We start from the raw sequence: 20,178 nt of genomic DNA, 5'->3' as shown, positions 1-20,178 counted from the left end.
TGCTCAAACAGTGAGCACCACATAATGAAGCTCTGCATGACATCTGAAGCACAGCATGATACATCTCAGTAGCTCACCTCAGCTCACCCTTTTGTAAAACATTGTGTAAATGTCACTCAGTAAATAGAGCATAGAAGTGTGTATAACCTCAAACCCTACCTCTTGGCGGCTCCCGTCCCCGGTGCTACGTCCTCCACCCCAATGTCATCCAGATGGTTGGGATGATGAATGGGACTAAATCATTGTATCCAACTGTAGCAGGTATGTGGTAAACTTGTTTGCAAATCTCATGCATAAAAATTGCCTCTGTAATTGAAGAGACAGATTTTCTTTCTCTGCTACAAGCATTATGAATATTTTATGGCACACTTTCAAGTGTGCAAATGGTCCCGGAAATAAGTTCCATCCACAAATCATATTAACTGAAATGCTATTTTCTCAGGCCCATCTGCCAGGTGAGTCTTTTCTGGTTATATCTATTTTGTTTGCTTTCACCAGTGTGGAGATTACATGGACACCAGTGGCACTTTCACTTTCATTCTGGTGTTTTCATATATTTCCTAAAGATTAAAATGTGCAGGAAGAATTCATTTGAAGCAGCGTGTTAGATGTGTGCTCGGTTCAAACACATTATGACTGTGTACACTATGCAGCTCATTTTAAACTCTTGTTGAGTGTTTCACTGTTGAGTCATTGCCTTTTTCACAGTAGATTATCAGGATTTGTTGGGCTTGTGTCCTGTAAAGCCAAAATCTATAGTTGATCTCCTTCCAGTGAAAGCTGGCGAGTTGTACATATGCCACTTCATGAAGAATCCAAATGTTAAGTGTACAGTGACCTAGAGAGCATGCTCATTATCCTTCTCAGTCCAGCACACAAACAGCATGGACAAACTGACCTCTGGTTGGCACTTGCATGAATGTGCTAAAATAAAGTAATTCAAATTATGTAGTACTGTTACAGTGTAGAGTTATGGGACCAAGTGGATTAGATTTAAATACATCAATCGTCCCTATTCATTTGTCTGCCATAGCAGGAAACTTAATTTACCATTGATTTTCAGGCTGTTTGCTTTGTTTCAAATAAGGTTTCTGAGTTCTTTATCTGGACAGGGATATGAAAGATTAACTTGGGGCGATCATGGCTCAAGAGCTGGCAGTTCGTCTTGTAATCGGAAGGTTGCCGGTTCGAGCCCTGGCTCCGACAGTCTCGGTCGTCGTGTCCTTGGGCAAGACACTTCACCCGTTGCCTACTGGTGGGGGTCGGAAGCAGCCTCGCCTCTGTCAGCTGTGGCTAAATTGTAGCTTGCCATCACCAGTGTGTGAATGGGTGGATGACTGAATGTAGTGTAAAGCGCTTTGGGGTCCATAGGGGCTAAGTAAGGTGCTATACAAATACAGGCCATTTACCTTTTTTTTTTTTCTGCAATAAAGAATTTCTGTAATAAATGTGCCTATGTTTTTGTCATGGCACTGGGTCTGGTGACCCAGTGTTTGTGTTTGAATTATGGTTTTCTGTTTGTCTTATATTTATAGTTTCTGGTTAGACGTTTTCTGTTCCTGTGCCTCCTCTGTGTTCCTGGTGAAGGTCTAATTCTGTTCTCCGTGTGTTGTATGTTTAGTCTTAGTTTTCTGTCTTTATGTCTTCCCAGTGTCCCACATCCTTTGACTCTTGTCTCTCTGCTTCATATTCCCGCTGTTTCAGAGTCTGTCTCTGTGTCAAGTCCGTGTCTCTGTGTTATGATTCCTGTTTTATTTTGGCAGTCTGAATCATTGTCAATGTATTCTGCTTTGTTTTCTATATCTCGTTAGTCTGATTTGTCCCAGCTGTGTTCCCACCTGTTCTCCATCCTCTCGTTGTCTTCCCAGTGCATTTAAGCCCCGTGTTTCCCTTTGTTGCGTCGTACCCTCACTGTGCTGTGTTTCTCCCTGCGTGGGCCTGATGAAATTCTAGTTCTCAGTCCCTGGTTTGGTTTCCTAGGTTGTGTTTTTAGTTTCTGGATTTCATGCTCGAGGTTTTGGTTTGTTTTTTATTAAGTTTATTTTTATAGGGAAGTCTTCCCAGCAAGAAGACTGTAAGTTTCATTCTATGTACGAGTCCTGCGTTTGAGTCCTACATTGATGACAATTTTATCTAAACCTGCTTTTAAAAAAAGTTGTGACACTGTAAAATGTGACTAACAGAATAATAATTTGCAGATCTCAAACTCTTATTGTATTCACAATAAAACACAGAAAGAATACCAAATGTTTAAGCTGAGAAAATGTATGATTACTTAAAAAATATTAGCTCATTTGGAATTTGATGGCAGCAATACAAACATGCAGTCAGGCAGGCATGTTTAGCATCCAGACTTTTCTACTATAAAGCCATGCTGTTATAAGAGATGCTGTATATAGCTTAGCATGTGTAAATATGCAAGACCATCCCTGAAAATTCATCATTTTGATAGGAACATATGCTACTAAACCTATGTACATCAGAGCACTGATAATGTCTTACCATGTGGAAAAGCTGCCACTTTTAGAAAGACTCATACACACCATACTTCATCAGAGATTCAGGCTTTGGAACCAGGCTTCAATATCATCAAAAGATTAAGGAATCTTTTGAAAGTCTTCGTAATTTTACTTTGACAAACATGTTTTGAAATTGTTCCATTACCTTTAGCCTCAGTTATGTAAAAATCGGTGAACCTCTGCCCACCTTTACTTCTGAGAAACTCTATAAGACGCTCTGTTTAAACCATTTACATCATTGTAACCCGGGTTTAAAAGATGCATAAATAGTAAAAGATAAGTGAAGTCTGAGAATATAAATATCAAAGAGTTCATTTTTTTAACTTTTCTTGTTTATTAAAAAGGTAAAAGTTCATGTAAAATTATTAAAAACATGTTTGCATTGTTTAAAATAAGTTATCTTTCTTTTCTTGTGAATTGTTTGTGAGATCTGTAATTTCCTACGGGGATAAGGTCGGTGAAGGTAACACAGGGTGGAGAAGGAAAAGGGAAAAAGAGACGAGAGCGCGAGAAGAGGTGGTGCGTGAGTTACACGGAGCATCCGGAGAAGTTAGCTTGTTTTTTATGTACTAAGAGTAAGTGTGTTTTGACTTTTCGGACAGATAAGTCACAGTGTCGGTAAGCTAGTGACATAACACGTAAAGTTTCAGCGTGAGTCTGCTGGACTGTGTGCTTTGTTTCTTGCGGCTGTGCACGCATTAAGTTAAAGTGAGGCTAACCCAGCCGTTCGCTAATAAGGACTACTGTAGGCTGCCGTTTCGCTATAGTTGTGGAACGTAACAAGCTGCAGAGGATCGTTACCGAACTGGATAACGACGGACACACCCCAGATAGTCACTCTGAGTGCCCGCATCACTCAGAGTACCTCTGGCAACGTGGGAAGCTAAAACAGGTAGCTTGTGGAGCACGTGGAGATCACGGACCTTCCTCATCTTTGTGCTACTGCATTCAGAGCGGAATGTTTCTGACGGAGCTGAAGACAACTTGTTACCTGGATTAAGCTGGTGGGAATTGCACGTTTCACAAGGTACTGAGTTTATTTATTTATTTTTTGCTCGTTGAGTGAAGAACTTCCGGTTGGGAGATCGTTTTGGATTTATACTGGAGCAATACAGGCCTGCAACGTAGGGTTTATCTCTGCTGGCTTTAGGTTTAGTTTGGGACTATAATTGTTTTATCACTGGTGGTTTACACTGTATGTGTGGAGATTCTGTGTACAGTGGGTAAATTGCTGGGTGTGTTTTTGGTTTGCCTGAATACTGAAATCTGCCATTTTATTATTTTCTTGTTTTCATTGTTTGGTAAATTAAAGGAGGGTTGCAATGCTCTACTTTACATGGTGTATGACATGATTTACTGCACTATAGACACTAGTGTTAATTTTCGCGTGTAGTGCTACTGTTAAGGAATAAGCTTCATTGATCCCAGAAACAAAAGAGAAGTTAATTTAAAACATCGTACGAGAGTACACTAGAAAAAGAACCCAAAGCCCATTTATTTAATGGTATTGAGTAAATGAGGGCTACATCATCATGACCTAGTCAAAGGAGCTTGCAAAGAAAAGCGTCTGGACTTCTTTAAGTTGCTTGAAGACGTTTCACCTCTCATCCGAGAAGCTTCTTCAGTTCTAAGGTCAAATGGTGGAGAGTCCCAGATATAAACCTAGTGGGAGTTTCCCCCCACAGAGGGACAAAAGGACCCCCTGATGATCCTCTAATCCCCTGAGCCAAGGTGTGAAACTGGGTGTGGGTCCCAATCAGCCAGAGTTTCGGGTGAGTTCATTGTGAAACCTGGCCCCACCTTATCATGCGAATTCCTGAGATCAGATGGCCCAGGATGTGAGTGGGCGTTAAGGCGTCTGGAAAGGGATCTCAAAACTGGATTATAGATGGCAGAGAGTTGGTGTCGTAAACCCCCGCCTCTGTTCAAAGATGGTCGCTCACAGTGGACATAGATGGCTTCTTTCACTCCTCTTTCAAACCATCTGTCCTCTCTGTCCAAAATGTGAACATTGGCATCCTCGAAAGAGTGTCCTTTACCCTTAAGATGCAGATGGACTGCTGAGTCTTTTCCTGTGGAGGTGGCTCTTCTGTGTTGTGCCATGCGCTTGTGAAGTGGCTGTTTGGTCTCTCCAATGTAGAGGTCTGAGCATTCCTCGCTGCACTGTACAGCATACACCACATTGTTATGTCTGTGTTTTGGTGTTTTGTCTTTCAGGTGAACCAGTTTTTGTCTGAGCGTGTTGCTGGGTCTGAAATACACTGGGATGTCGTGCTTGGAGAGTTTTCTCCAAGCACGAAGAAGAACTGAAGAAGCTTCTCGGATGAGAGGTGAAACGTCTTCAAGTAACTTAAAGAAGTCCAGACGCTTTTCTTTGCAAGCTCCTTTGACTACGATGACCTGGATGACTGAGAACCTTCACAGACATCATCATGACCTGTTGCCAATTAGCCTAATTAGTTGCAAAGTGTTCCTCCAGCTGTTTCCCTTCAAGTTCCACTTTTGCAGCCTTTTTGTTGCCCAGGGGCCCGTTCTTCGTACGTCGCTTACTACATCCAAGATCAAATGACACATCCAAGATCAAATCATCGCGCTAACTCTGAGCTCGCTATTCCGGTTCCCCGAACACACCTGTTGTTGACGATTAGTATAGCTGGATGAAGTAATGTGAGATCACTGGGTGGCCCAACAGGGGCTACGCATCGATAGTAGAAACATTGATCGGCAACCCTTTGATTGGTCGGCGAAAATGTCGAAGGAGCGCGCTCGGTATTCTTCGGCAGCAGAGCCAGAACTCTTGAGTGAGGGATTTTAGGAGTTTCAGAGTCTAATTAAAACGCAAGGGAACACTGCAAAGGCTGCAAAAGCAAGGAGAGAGGGCTGGCAGAAAGTTGCTGACAAATTAAACTCGTAAGTAATTTAATAATAACAATAATAATGGAGTGGATCTATATAGCGCTCTTCAAGGCACCCAAAGCGTTTTACAATTCCACTATTCAGTCACTCTCACATTCACACACTGGTAGCTGTCACAGCTGCCCTGGGGCAGACTGACAGAAGCCAGGCTGCCATATCGCGCCATCGGCCCCTCTGGCCAACACCAGTAGGTGGTAGGGTAGATTTATCATATCACACTATATTATCCAATATTATATTACATTATATTATATTACATTATGTTATATTATATCCCCTTTCACATTAGAGCCACAACAGGACCCACTAGAACATGGGAACAAGTAAAAGTGAAATATAAGAATATTCTACAGAATGGTAATATTGATCACTTATATTGCTTTTCGTCTCTTGGACAGAGACCCTGAAATAATCTGTTTGTTTGTTTATAACAGCAACCAAGAAAAGGGGCAGCGCAAAAAAAGACAGGTGGTGGTCCTGCACCCCCTCGTCAACAAGTTGGTTAAGTAAATAATACCCTCACGGGAAAATCGATATCTCTCTATGAGCACACTGTCGCGCTGAGCTAAAGGATCCTGTCTGTCCCGCAATATACGCTGGATTCTGAGGACTCTCCTTATCAATCTTGCACCTTCCGCAATGGGTGGCTCGCGTAAACGGACAGGATATGGCTGCGACAGACTTCCCAAATCCACCTTCGCTTTTATAGCCGTGGTCTCTCATCTTGATTACACGAAGTAATTTACAATTACTACTCTGAAATATGAATTACATCTGTAATAATCACATACATGTAATAGAATGTTAATAGTACATTTCCCTTTTTTAGGAAATGACCTGTATGTATCTGTGTGACATCAATAAAAGGATCAAGTGCTGCATTCTTTAGTTACATTGATGTTATTTATTTATGGTACAACAGTGGTAAAATATCGCTGTTGCTTTCGTATACATGAAGCGGAAATACCTGAGTGGCCGCGATCTAATCCTGTTTACATAAAGTAAACCTGCTCCCGAGCAGGTTTACGCTTACGGCTCTGTTGCTATGACAGCAAGTCCCGGATGAGCTTCGGGGAACCGACTGATCCAGGATCACGCGAAATCGTCAACAATCTAATCCGGCTAACCTACTTAGCGAGGTACGAAGAACGGGCCCCTGATCCCAACTTTGATAATACATGTTGCTGTCACAGTTTAACATTTGATAGACTTTCCCAGTTCTATTTTGAATAAAATATTGATTTAAATTTTAAATTGTTACATGGCATTACAACTTTTCAAAAATTATATGGTTTAATATGTTACACAGATATTTAAGAATAGGTCAATTAAGTTTATTCAGTGGTTCGTGTGATATATTAGAAAACCTTTTATCACATATCATCAGTGCTGCATGTTTCTTAATGTTTGAAGTGACCTGACTCACACACCCACCTTCCCACTCCACCTGTTTCCAATTTCCCAGCCTGTCACAACACTTGTTTGTAACTTTGCACCTTTTTCTTCTTCTATTTGTTAAATTATCAGTCTGTTGCATTGCATTGCTTTGTACATGCACTGTTTTGTCTGTCCTCTATTTCTGTTGACTCTCTGCAAGCCATTATTCTGTTTTAATTAGCCTAAACTCTTCCTGAAAAAAAGCACGAAAGGAAGAAACTAAAGTTTTGTCAGGTTACCCTTGTACCCGTGTAAAAGTTTTCGAATCTAAACCCTTTTAATTTCCTCTTGACATAATTACTACTTCTTTTCATTGAGCTGAATACATCAGAGAACACTGTGACCCTTGCTTTTCTCTTTCAAACCAGGCACAATAAATGAATATTGACAAAAAAAGTATAAACTGTTTATACGTTGCATCTGCATTTCCCAATAATGCATAATTTATGCTAACAGTGCTGAGAGGTAATGATATAAACCCAAACAATAACTAATGATCCATTTCTTTACACAACACCATGAACGCTCATGAAAAATCTTTCAAGGTGCAATAATGTGTTGTTCTCTGTGTGGCAAAGAAATAAAGACAGAAGGAGATTAACACACGCAGCAGCTCCATCTGGTTGTTGCTTAGTGCTGTTTTTCACATCATTAACCTTTAGCATTTATCTGAAGCAAGCATCTATCCAGTACATATAGGTGATTGGCGCTGTGATACTTATGTGCGTGCATTAAGCACATTAACTTCTTAGGTTGAAAAAGCTGGTGATTTCTTCAGAACACCAATGGGGCAATTTTTCTGAAGCAAAAAATTATTAATCTAAAAGAAAACGGATGCTTGAATTTTTAAAGATTGAATGAGCAAAGACTTACCAGCCAGTGTATATCCTTTATCAACTCAGATTTTCTGTTCCCCTGAGACAGTAGCAGGGCTTAGAACAGTGTGTCCTAGACATCTGTGCAACTAGGGTTTGAGAAAAGCTGGCTCCACTAGCTATGTCCTGAAAGCATACCCTCCGGTCATGCCTGAAATCCCCCTGGACTACCTTAGGAATCTGCTAACAAACACATAAGTCAGGGAAACAGTACACAAGGTCTACAGAGATCCTCTGAGGAAAGGTTTTTGCATATAATTTGTCATTACTGATGCCAAACATGCATATTTGTGCTTTTACAAAATGTGGCCCCTTTTCAGGTTGTTCTATACGTGAATAGCACTGGACCTAAGAAGGATGGAGTTTATTTAAAAAGGCAAGTTTTTTTTAAAGTAGTGCATCCAGGTCATGTTTGAATTGTTTTCTGTACGATCTTTATCTCTTTAAAAGGGACAATAACAAAAATCATTTCTGCTCCAGGAACAAAATAACAATGATTCACCTTTGTTTGAGCTGAGATGTGCTAATCAACAACAATGACTCAAGTAACTGCCAGGATGGAAAAAATCTGATGTAAAAAAGATGTCTGTGTTATATTTTAGTGAAGTATTTTATAAGTAATTTATGTAATTTTCTCAAACTAGGGGTTTGAGAAAAGCTTGCTCTACTATGTCCTGAAAGCATACCCTCTGGTCATGCTGAATAAATTAAAATTGTGGTCTTAGAATCTCATCTCTGCTTTTCGCAGATGATGTGGTTCTGATGGCACCAGTAGGTACTGGCCTCCAGGTCACATTGGATTGGTTCGCAACTGAGTGTGAAGTAGCGGGAATTATAATAAGGACCTCCAAGTCTGAGGCCACAGTCTTCAGCTGGAAAAGGTTGGAGTGCCCCTCTGGGTGAGGGATGAGGTGCTGCCCTCCAAGTAGAGGAGTTTCTCTGGGTCTAGTTCATGAGTGAGGGGAGAGTGGACCGGGGATTCGACAGACAGATTAGGGCTACGGCTCCAGTGATATGGTCGCTGTACAAGTCTGTTGTGGTGAAGAGTGAGCTTAGCATAGAAGTGAAACTCTTGATTTACCAGTCGATATTTGTCTTTACCCTCACCAGTGGTCGCAAGCTCTGGGTAGTGACCGAAAGAATGAGATCAGGATACAAGCGGTGGAAGTGAGCTTTCTCCAAAGGGTGGCTGGCCTCTCCCTTGGAAATAGGGTGAGGAGCTCAGCCATCCTGGACAGGCTTAGCCACTACTGCTCCACATCGAAAGGAGCCAGCTGAGGTGGTTTCCGGCATCTAAAAAAGATGCCTCCCGGTGAGGTGAGGAGGCCCCGGCGTAGACCCATGACACGCTGGAGATATTATACCTCTCAGATGGCCTGGGAATGCCCCAATGTTCCCTGCCTGAGGTTACTGGGAGATCTTGGCTTCACTGCTTAGGCTGCTGCCCCTGCTACCTGACTCCGGACAAGTGAAAGAAGATGGATGGATAGAATATATTGATTGAAAGCAAACATATTAACACGAGATATGCTATGTTTAAACTAGAACTACTGCTCTAAAGATCTGAAGAGTAATGTGAGGAGTTAGAATTAGCAAGTGAATCAATGTTATTGCTTACATTTTCACAACTATATAATCAACTGGACAGCACAGATATGGCTTATCCACATGTAGTACAGCAGTTTGTTTGATAAAGCTGTGGACCACCTGACTATGTTTGTGGTGTTGTTGACATTTGGAACATTTTTAATTTATCATTTTCTGACAAAGTGTCGTTAATTGCAACAAAAGACAGCCCAAGAAATATGTACCCCAGTGAGTAAAATGGTTTATTTCTGTGTTACCACCATATATCTGTGCCCCGGGAATTCACCAATAGTATGCAGGGAAGCTTGCTAACATCAGCTGACCTACCACTCCACAGAAAAAGAAAACAAAAATGATGTCCTGCTGGCAGCAATTTCAAATAAGTCAGCTGCTGTTGCCAGTTTTCTGTTTCGCAATATCTAAGTGCTAGAATGCCAAAAAACAAAGTGTGATGAAAATGTCTTACAAGCTTTCCATTCCAAAATTCAAATGTTAAATTACTTACTGACAGCACTAATGGCAGCATTAGAATGTGTATCACGCACATGTACGCATCATCTCTTCATTCCCCTTTTCCTCTGGAACCAGTCCCAGGCGACCAAGCATTAATGGTCCATGCTGGCAAAATTGTGAAAGGCTGGAATGACAGGGGGCTGCGGGATATTGAGTGCCTTTATTGTGAAGCTTTGTCACACAGCACTCTAATGTGCTTTTTTTTTTCTTTTTTTCCCTGCGAATGTACTTGTGGTATCTACGTTTTACAAAGCAACTGAAAAGCAACATTTTTCCCTCCGCCAATTTTCAGTGATGCATAAAATAGTAGGTTATTTCAAATAACTGAGTCAACTTTTCTCCAAACGAAAAAGGAGCAGGTCACATTCTGAAGTTTAAAATCTTTGCTCAGGCATTATGCTCTCAAGTTAAAGTTCAGCACATGCTGACAGAACTAGGACGAATGGAGAGAAAAGTGATATTTTGGTATATGACGAGCGACACAGGAAAATAAATTGTGAAAAAGTGACAAATCTCAGTTCTAAATTATTCCACTTACCTCTGTGAGCTAAGTCATTTATGAAAAGGTCAATCGAAACATTCATCTGAGGGGTGCTTAATACAATCAATGTCAAATTAGCATATATTTTGGGTTTGTTAAACAAAACAGTCAATTCTTCAACAGAGCAGCTAGAGTGGTCTAAGTAAGTAACAAATTTAAAAGTCAGCAGGTAATCAGTCACTAAAGACAGACTGGAATGCATTGAGTATTTCCACTTTTGATCAACTTTATACTTTACAACAGTCCAAAGGGAGATGTAGCACTACATAGTCCACTGCATTTATTCTTCAGCCATTTCCTTTTTTCAATTAAGCTTTTACACATATAAGCTGATGATATATAAGCACTCACCCAGATTTTACTGCCAAAATCCATATAAATGAGTTTAAACCAGATCTCCTTTGATAAAGTACAGCAGTAAAATGCTGTCTGCACTTTTATTCAACAGCAGTAAAGACCCAATCATATAGCAAAGCACTCACAAGGGAAAACTGCTGACTTTTTATATATTAGCATATATACGATCATGATGCAATGTCACTGTTTCCTAAGCCTGAATAATTGCTCCACCACTTACCAGCATGTCATGTCAATTACTGTCTCCTTCTGGAGATTTGTCTCTTGAAACAACTATCTGTAATCTTGGCAGTATTTTCTTGTTCTCTTCTCTTGACAAAGTTTAAAAGTGCACTAATGTGTTGACTTCATATTTTTTTGTATCTATGTGAGTGATGAAGCTGCGTGGGCTTATATAAAGAGTTAGTATTTAAGGCAGAGTTTATCCTCACACTTGGTGCAGTTTTACCGTGGTGCTTAAGTTGCCTTTTCATAAAGAGACGGATTAAAGACTGAAGAAACAAAACAAATGTGTCTGGAACACTTTCACTGCACTGACATTTTTTATGGACAATGTCCATCTACCTATAGATGGATGTAATCTAATGTATGCATGTTAAATTAGTTTGTCATTATTTCAAACCATCTGCCTGACTCTTAATGGGAGAGGGTATTAACTGGTCAAATGCAGAACTCATAAAAGTCTCTCTTATTGCAAGTAAAACGTACATTTTGAAAATACAGCAAAAGCGTGTGTGTTACTTGTGCATTTATGTAAGCTAAGCATCAAAATGGGGGTTTTTGTTACATTGCAAAAAGATATATTGAACTTTGTTCTACATGGCAGCAGATAAACTATATTGCTGTTTTATTTCAAATGATTTCTCCATGGGTTCTCAGCAGTTACTGAGCTGAATAGTGAACATTTTATTGTTTTAAGGGATATAGAAAAGATGAAATGCACTAAGCAACTGAGGGTGAATGTTTACAGAAATCCATCGACAGAGCTACTTGCTGTTGAAGGAGCAACACAGGGCGTCAAACAAAAGAGAAGAAAACCTTCCCTCTGAGTGTCTTAGCATCTGTTTATGATCCCCGCAGCGCTGAACCCCCCAGATCAACCAGCGCTGAGTGTTTTTTCATCCTCCAAGGCGCGCTCCCCCACCACTTCTTTTTATGAAGTAAGAATAAATTGAACTGCAGGCTAAAGCTTTCTCTAAGCTATGCCTAGTAATGGTTCAGTAGGGGAAAATATATTGCTTTTTCCATATACCGAATCTCCCAGGTGTGTTACTTAACTTGTTAAGAAAAGGTCAAGTCACACAGGTGCAGAAATGCAAGGACAGCACAGAGTGAAGGTTTTTATTGAATGTCAACAAGGAAATGCTTACCATTGCAAACAAAGAGGTAAGAAAGGACAATGAGGTAGAATTATTGTGGCTTCTGCATATTTCACATAAATTGGATCTCATAAAAAATAAAAGAAAGGTTTGTAAATAAAAAATATGAAATATCCTTATAAGATGGAAAGAAAAAAAATCTTAATCTGTTAGAGACTTTGTTCATTACAAATTTGATTTAGCCCAAGAAATATTTTTGATAATTTATATAAATGCAGCAGAGAAACAAACTGAGGCCACAGTACGCAGCTGCAGTTTTCTGTCTTAAAAAACCAAAGAACCAAACTAAGATAATCTTCTTCAGTCCATCTTGCAATGATTCACTGAAAGCATGTAAAGACAAGATAAAAGGAGGATGAGATACCGTCAAAATAGCAGACTTAATTTAAAAAAAAAATCCCAAATGGTCGCAGGGTCCTTCAATAGCAGTGACCATCCTCCAAAGTTCTCTTTCCTCTTTCCTTGCTGATGTCTCTTCACATTAAAATAACTCTTTATTGTCTGTGCACAGTCATACTTAGTAAAATAGTACAACAAAATCCTGAAATAACCTTTGCATAGATTTTTAAATGAGCTAACATTCACCCAGCGGATTTGTAGAAGTGCATGTTTTACATGCAGAGACTATCTTGGGCGAATACGCTTTTTATATGCACGCTGTTAAGCTATACTTTACTAAAACAACTGAATGAAGTGTATTCTGAATCTGCTGCTAAGTCTTTTTTTTTACAAAGCTTGAGTTGTAGCTGCTAGAATGCAGAAAACACACCAATGATACCTGTTAAATTAATAAAGAGGTTCACTTTGATCTGCTGACAAACTAAAGGGATTTCCATGAATGCTTTGTTAGGCTGTGGGGCAGTAGCATTTATTATCTAAATGGATCCACTTTAAAGTTTCAGAGCTCTGATGTGCAGCCACAACTGAAAATTAAACAGCAGGACTGAGAGTGATCAGCAATAATGTAATTAATTAAAATTAAAATGTTTATTTTGCTTCTCTGTGTGATAAATCCCTCGGTTAACCACTTTCTGCAGATATAATAATTTGTCTCATTTGTAGCTGTATTGCATTTTTATTGTTATATTACGTTCTGTAGAGACTTTCAATCACCATTTTCTCTTCGTTATCACCAGTGTCTGATAACGTCTCTGATTGGAGTAGGCAAAGAAGTATTTTTCATTGTGGTCTGTGCTCATTTTGATTTTTCTGTCTTTAAATGTCCTCCACATCCTGTTTTACATTGGTTTCTCATGTGTTTTGTTTTTGTTCTTGTCTTTGTCTTCCCTCCGTTGCGCCACATCTTTGTTTTTCCCTGTGTTTCATTGTCCTCACCTGTGCCCTTTTTCACACCTGTGTCAGGTTTTAAATTGCCCTCTTGCTCTTGGTAGTCTTGCTCTACCAAGAGCAAGACTTGGTGTTCACCACTAATGTTTTTTTTTCTTTTTTTGTAGTGTTTCCTGATCCCCATTGCCATTTGTTACTTGTCACTCTTTACACTTGTTTAACACACAGTTCAATTTGTTAATTCATATAACAGTATTAGTCATGTCAGTATCTTCCAATCAGAAATAAAGATTTCCTTGGAGCAGCAGATACATCTGAACAAATAAATAACTCTCACTCCCAGGTCAGGTCAAGTTTTTCAATATCTTTTATTTAGATAAGCTTGCAGTACTATTTTCTTATCACATAAAATATGAAATGCATTGTTGGTTCTTGAGTACCCTTTTATTATCTTGTACTGTGAGATGTCTACCACTAAGTCATGCTACAGCATGTAAATTTATCATATCTGGGCTTTACAGGTTAATAATGCAAGGAGTCAGTGAGCAGGATCTATCTCACCCTCCTGCCCTCTCTGTCCTCATAAGTTCACTTTTTCGATCTCACCTGACTCTTGTTTCACACCTCCTCCTCCTCCTTCTTCTTCTTTTTTTAGCACTGCATTTCCAGAGATGAGAGGAAGTCTGCTTTTTAATCAGAGCTTTGTAACCCTCCCAGTGGACTGGAGTTATGTCGAGCTTTTGCTTGTCACACCCTTACCTATTATTTTCTGAGTTATGTTATTGGAGCCTGACCTCTCAAGCAGCCACTCTCAACTGTGATATATTGTCAAAAGGGGAGACAATAGGTTTAGTAGGTCATCTAGGTTTAGATAAAAACCACATGACAGGCTTGTTTTCTTTTTTTCTACTGCCTTAATGCTTCTTTCCAGTCATTCTGCAGTACATGAATGTAGGAGGACTTCTTGTCATTTATTTTATTTGATCTCACATTTTCTAGGGTAACAGTTTTCCCCCCTCTCTTACACTCTTATTTGTTCCTGTCAGTTTCAGCTGACTGTCTGGAATTACAGTAAGACAGAGCAGTGGCCGATATAAAAATGTTAACAACTTTATAAGCATGAAAAAAAAACAAAAAAAACTTTGCATGTTATTACTAAACAGATAAAACTGATTTTATCCTTTCTTATGGAGAAACCCATGCTGTCAGCTGTTCTGGTGGATGCTGCTGATGAACACTTCTAGCACAGTAGGAGAAAATGTAGAAGACAAATCCTGATAAGTACCAATACTGACTGATTGATAACTACTAGTGCTACTTAAGTAATTTAAGTAAAACATGTGCCTAGAAACAGGCATAATGACTTTTTATAGTACATTATCGTCCAATTAATCTACTTCTAATTCTAGGGAAAATGCTAACTTAAAGCTTGTAAGGTTTCAAAACAAGTGAAAAGTCTCTGGTTTAGGTGGAGAGATAAATCCACTGGGGGTTGCACTGGGAAGGGCACCCGATGTAAAAATCAAATATGTGGAGCTACCTGCTGTGGTGACCCCGATGTGGCGGAGGAGCTTCAGAGCCTGTTTCTGTCTCCAAGGTTGGATCTTAGGAAGAAACGGCATGATGCTGTGCTGTTTAGTGCTGACCTCTGCTGTGCTGAGCTATCATATTTTGTTATTGCACTTCATGAGATGATTTATCAGGCAAACAGTGTGGGTCTCTTGGACACTGCCCTCAGCAGCAGTTCAGATACACTAGTTAGTGGTTTAAGTGCTGCAAACAAACTTTTTTTTAAAATATTTTTTAATTTTTTTTTTTTTTAATACTCGGAACCACTCTTGAGCCCGTAAATACAATGATGTGCCTGATGTGTTAGTGGATATTACGTTAGATTATTATCTAATCAGAATAAATGGCTTTAATTTATTCATATTAATAGTTAGCATTAGAACCACGAAGGGGATCATTTTGACCCCCTTGGCAACAAGGTAACTACAACTTGTGCTAACAGTGCAGTTATTTTTATTCAGCAAAAAAAAAACAAAAAAGGGAGAAAAGTTTTTATTTTGTTTGGTTTTTGCAGATAAACGTAAGCATGTATATGAATTTAATTAGCAGAATTTTTCAGCTCAGATTTTCAATTTGAATTACTAAATGTACTTCTCACATCTTCCAGCTATTATATTCATCTCTGATATCTACACAACATGTAGCGATGTAGTGGATTACTGTCTCATTATTTTTGTTTTTAATGGCACTTTGCACCTTCTTTGCACTTTCTGCACTTTTGCTTTAATTTGTAAGAGCATATCTCATTTATACTTCATTCAACTCACCAGCCTCCCCCTGCATCTCACTGATGTCTACAAATCCCAAAAGCATCCCCATCCTTATTTTTTTCCCATTTCTCACTCTCTATTCATATCCCTGACCGCGCCTTATTCTCACTCCCCTTTCCCTTCATCCTCACTATATCACCCCTCATGCCTCATAGTCAGAGACAGATAATCAATACCCGTGGCTTGGCGTTCCAAGTCTTATTGACTTTGTTTTTCAGGAAGACTCCATAAAGAGTCATTGGGGAGATTCTGTCACTGCCTGTTCCATCCCCTGACATTAAAACCTCCTTTGTTGCAGCCAGAGACAAGAATGTTGCAGATGAGCTCAAGTTGCCCGCATGACCGCTGGAATACTAAATAAAAGTGAAGTGAGACAGCAGGGCCACTTTGCACCTGCAAGACAGACCAAGTTCAACATGGTGTGACAAGAATACAAGCAACAAGTCCTTCAAATATTCAGAAAACACTTGTGTGGCTGTCAGATTATTTTTCTGTGACAAGCTGCTTGGTGAATTGTGTATAAAGAAGGCTATGAATACAAGTTTTCCAGAAAATGACTGTAAACTATCTGCAAAGGTTTGCTATGTTGTTGACTGATACCAGTGTACCAGTGTTAGTGGTTCAGAGTTTTCCATTTCTCACCTGTGGTTTAACAGAATTGTGTTTCAGAAGTTTAAGCAGGGTCATAACATCTGTTTCCATCCCTGATATACATTTTTTATTACCCATAGAGCTTCACTGATGTATAAAAACTATTAAAATATAGCCCCACCATTACACAGACAAAACAATGAACGTGCACACGCACACACTGTAGTTTAGTCCCATTCAAAACACATTTGTCATCCTGTTGTCCTAAATCTTTACCACAGTACATATTGTGAGTAAACCCACGGCTGAAAATGGTCCCAAACATTTGGAAAAAATGATAAAATGATGCTGCCACTGATCACTTATTCCTCTACATTTATTCCTATATACCATCAACTGTCAAAAATATGCAGTACTGCTGTGAGCTGAGACTTTCTACTTAAATTCAGTAGATCAGAAGCTTCAGTTTTCTGCCACATTCTACTAAGGAATGCATACACACATAAAATATGTGTATTTCACTTGTGATAAACAAGTGTGAAACACAAGTGAAATGCAAGCTGTTACTTACAACGCATCCAGAACATACTTACAGCACTTCACTTGTGTTTTGTCAGATTACACCTTTATTCCAAAGTGATTAAATTAATTTTTCACCCACACAGAATTCTACACAGACTGCCCCAAAAAGTGGGGGAAAAAAGCTTGAAATTCTTACAGTTGTTTTTTGTTTTTGTTTTTAAATAAAAAATTGAAATACAATACGCACATAAGTATATACATACTTTGCTGGGCAGTTTATGGGAACACCTTTGGCAGTAATTACATAGTCAAGTCTTTTTGAGTATGATGCACACTTATTTGTGGGCACTTTTATGAGTGCAACATGAGAAGTGAAGTGCTGTGAATACGTTCTGGATGCACTGTAAAAACAGAACTGAAATATTTCCTAAACGCACTGTTTAAGAATATTCTGTTGGAACCTATTGTGTTTCCCATTGTAATTCTATTGGTCATGACTTGGGAAAACAGTGTACATGTACATTGAAGTAAGTAAGTATATAAATTTAGCTAGTTTCTGTAGTTATATTATGTAATCCCATTTCATATTAATCTCCAAATGTGATCACGTCATTAATGATGGGTTTCTTTCCTTTGTGAAAATAAATTTGTGTCTGCCAGTTTCTATTTAAAATGACCTGAGTATAAATTTAATTACATGAAACAGGAGCTATGCAGCATTTTGTGCATCTCATCAATTCCCAGAATCTCTGCAAAAAGACAGTGGAGTGCGCAAAGTTAATATGACCCATAGAGTTGGTGTTAACATGACTCTAACCCTAATCCCACATGGTAGCCACATTAATGAGAAGCAGGAATAAATGAAATAAGCAAAGATTATTATTTTTTAATTAGGATCACAAAGAAATTGTAATAATGGCTGTCCAGAAGTTGAATATTAAATGCAAATCTTTGAAATCGGAACCCTAAAAAACTGCATATATCCACCATTTTGACCTCCTTAACTGTGGTAGGATCATTAAATATATGGGGACTAGCGTTCCATTTAATTTGTGCCACTATTTACATTGGCAGAGTTAGTAAAGCTCTATATTTTCTATCTTTATAACAGACTGTTGACTTAATAAAAAAAAAAAAAAAAATTACTCCGTCAATTCATTTGGTGACTGCAATATTGGACAAAGTCTTTGCCTATATTATCAAAACTTTTAACCAGCCCCGAATTAAGGCTAAAACCTAAATTAACTACACAGTTAACATTTATTTTCATTTATTTTTTTCTTCATATAAAAAGTTCAGTAAAACTTATGATACCTCCATCATCATTTATTCACTTCCACTCCATCCATGCAAAGCTAGACAGTAGTTCAGGTGCATGCACAAAACTTCTTTTCTAGCTTGGTGGAATCATGAGGCACAGAATGTTCGAGTCATACTAGCCTGTTATGCTAGAACATAGACAGTCTTTCACTGGAAAGGAGGTCTGTGAAATGACGGTGCACACAGATGCAGTCACAGAGTACACAGAAGATAACATTCCAAGCAGCCTACACATCTTCTATAGTGAACATGTGGGATAATCCCATTACAAGGAGGCCACAGCTCATAGCTGTCATAATGACAGGGAATGGACCAGGTGACACAGCATTGAGGATAAGAGAGGATCATGTTAATTTGCTGTAGCACCAGATGCAAATATACCACCTCTGAAGGACTCACCTTGACTACAGAACATGCTTTGTTTGCAAAAAGGGTGGGAGTGTGCAGACAAGAGTGGAATCTGGGTGGTGTTGACGTAATTAAGTAGTGCACTGACGAAGGCTCCCTGCTGTTTGTCAAGCAGTTGGTGGAACTCTTCGTGGTGAACCGCACCTTAGGAGATCAAGTTTGACTACATCTATTAAACATCATTCAGACATTATTTTCCTGCATTGCTATCTCTTAATTTCACCCTGAGAGCTCATGCATGACATTCACGTAGACAGAATGCATCTCTTGTGACAACCCCAGATGTATTATAGAAGTGCATGATGCTGTCTTAGTCTGGCATACAGTATTACCAGATCCCAGGACCGCCCTGCTGTGGCAGGTACATTTTTGAACAACCTTGTTTCAGCCTGCTGTCCTGTGGTGAGAATTTGTTTATTGCACCTGAAAAAAACATTATTCCATATTGCTGGAAACTGATGCAGCCCTGATAGTTTTATCTTTGTTGGCAAGCAGGAGGAAAATGGAAAAAGACTGCTATAGACATAGGCTAATGTAGATCCAAAAATATACAGCATACTGTTTTACATCTGCTGTACATAAAAAGGTGGTACTGTAGAATATACAGGAAAATCATTGCTTATATGGATTCTAGATTCCACAAATGTGAAGGTGGACTGTAATCCCTACAGTGATATAGTTTTATTAATAACAGGATTGAATTCCATTAATGGTAAATCTTCTCTAGCTGATTGGAAAGTTAGACAATATCACAAGTGTATTTTTTTTCTCTGTTCTTTTTTCCCCCCAGTGTGTCTGTAATGGATCTATTTTTATTATCAGGTTGGCCATGCACGAAGAAATCAGGAGTTAATCAATTAGTCTCCTGGGACATAAATATGAAAGGGACAAGAGAAAGGGAATAGTCCCGTACTATCCCACTGGATCGACCAGGGAGCATTAAGCTTATATTCACATAAGGGAGCAGTCTCCAACACAGTCCTATAAAGCATTATAAAATAATAGTAACTACTAATACGACTAATTTTCCAAAAGCTTTTAAACCCCTTTAAAATACTCAAATTTGCCACTGATGACATCAGCTCGTGAGATTAATTTTGATGGTCATCTGCTATGGACAAAAACTTGCCTAAGAAAGTTCAGACTTGAGGTGAGAAATAAAGATGATCATACCAAATATTAATTTTTAAGATAGTACAACTCTGCTTTTGCTTCCATTCAGACACATGTCTGGTGGAGAATCAAGATGGCTGTAGCTGTATATACAAAATTAGAGACATTTTTTGTCTTATTTCAAGGTTTGTCTGCGAAAGTCTTTCATCAAAATATGTTCTATTCTTATTTAAATTATATTTAGTTTAGATTTGTGCTTTGCTGTAATTAAAAAATCTAACGCATGTTTTGAGAGGACTTCAGAAAGCCTAATTCTTTCGCCTTCTGTGTGGCTTCCCAGGTGATGAGGGGGCTTCAGCTTTTTCATGTCAGTTCATACATGTAACTCTAGTTCTAAGAGTATGTGCTTGCAGTCAAATGGGATTCACCATTGAATGTGTGGGAAAGAAGAGGCTCCACCCCTTGGTTCTTACT

At 39.0% G+C, this 20,178-nt stretch overlaps 1 long non-coding RNA gene across 1 annotated transcript; it reads left to right on the top strand.

Moving 5' to 3' along the window:
• The first annotated feature begins 933 nt into the window (after positions 1–933).
• On the top strand, positions 934–7,268 carry LOC145422596 (uncharacterized). The gene is made up of 2 exons (XR_013903910.1): positions 934–3,546; positions 4,737–7,268. It is a non-coding gene; the product is annotated as an uncharacterized LOC145422596 (long non-coding RNA).
• The last annotated feature ends 12,910 nt before the right edge of the window (positions 7,269–20,178 follow it).

This window comes from Astatotilapia calliptera, chromosome 19 (genome assembly GCF_964374335.1).
Source record: "Astatotilapia calliptera chromosome 19, fAstCal68.1, whole genome shotgun sequence".
Classification (NCBI taxonomy): Eukaryota; Metazoa; Chordata; class Actinopteri; order Cichliformes; family Cichlidae; genus Astatotilapia; species Astatotilapia calliptera.
This window is presented reverse-complemented; position numbering and strand designations above follow the sequence as displayed.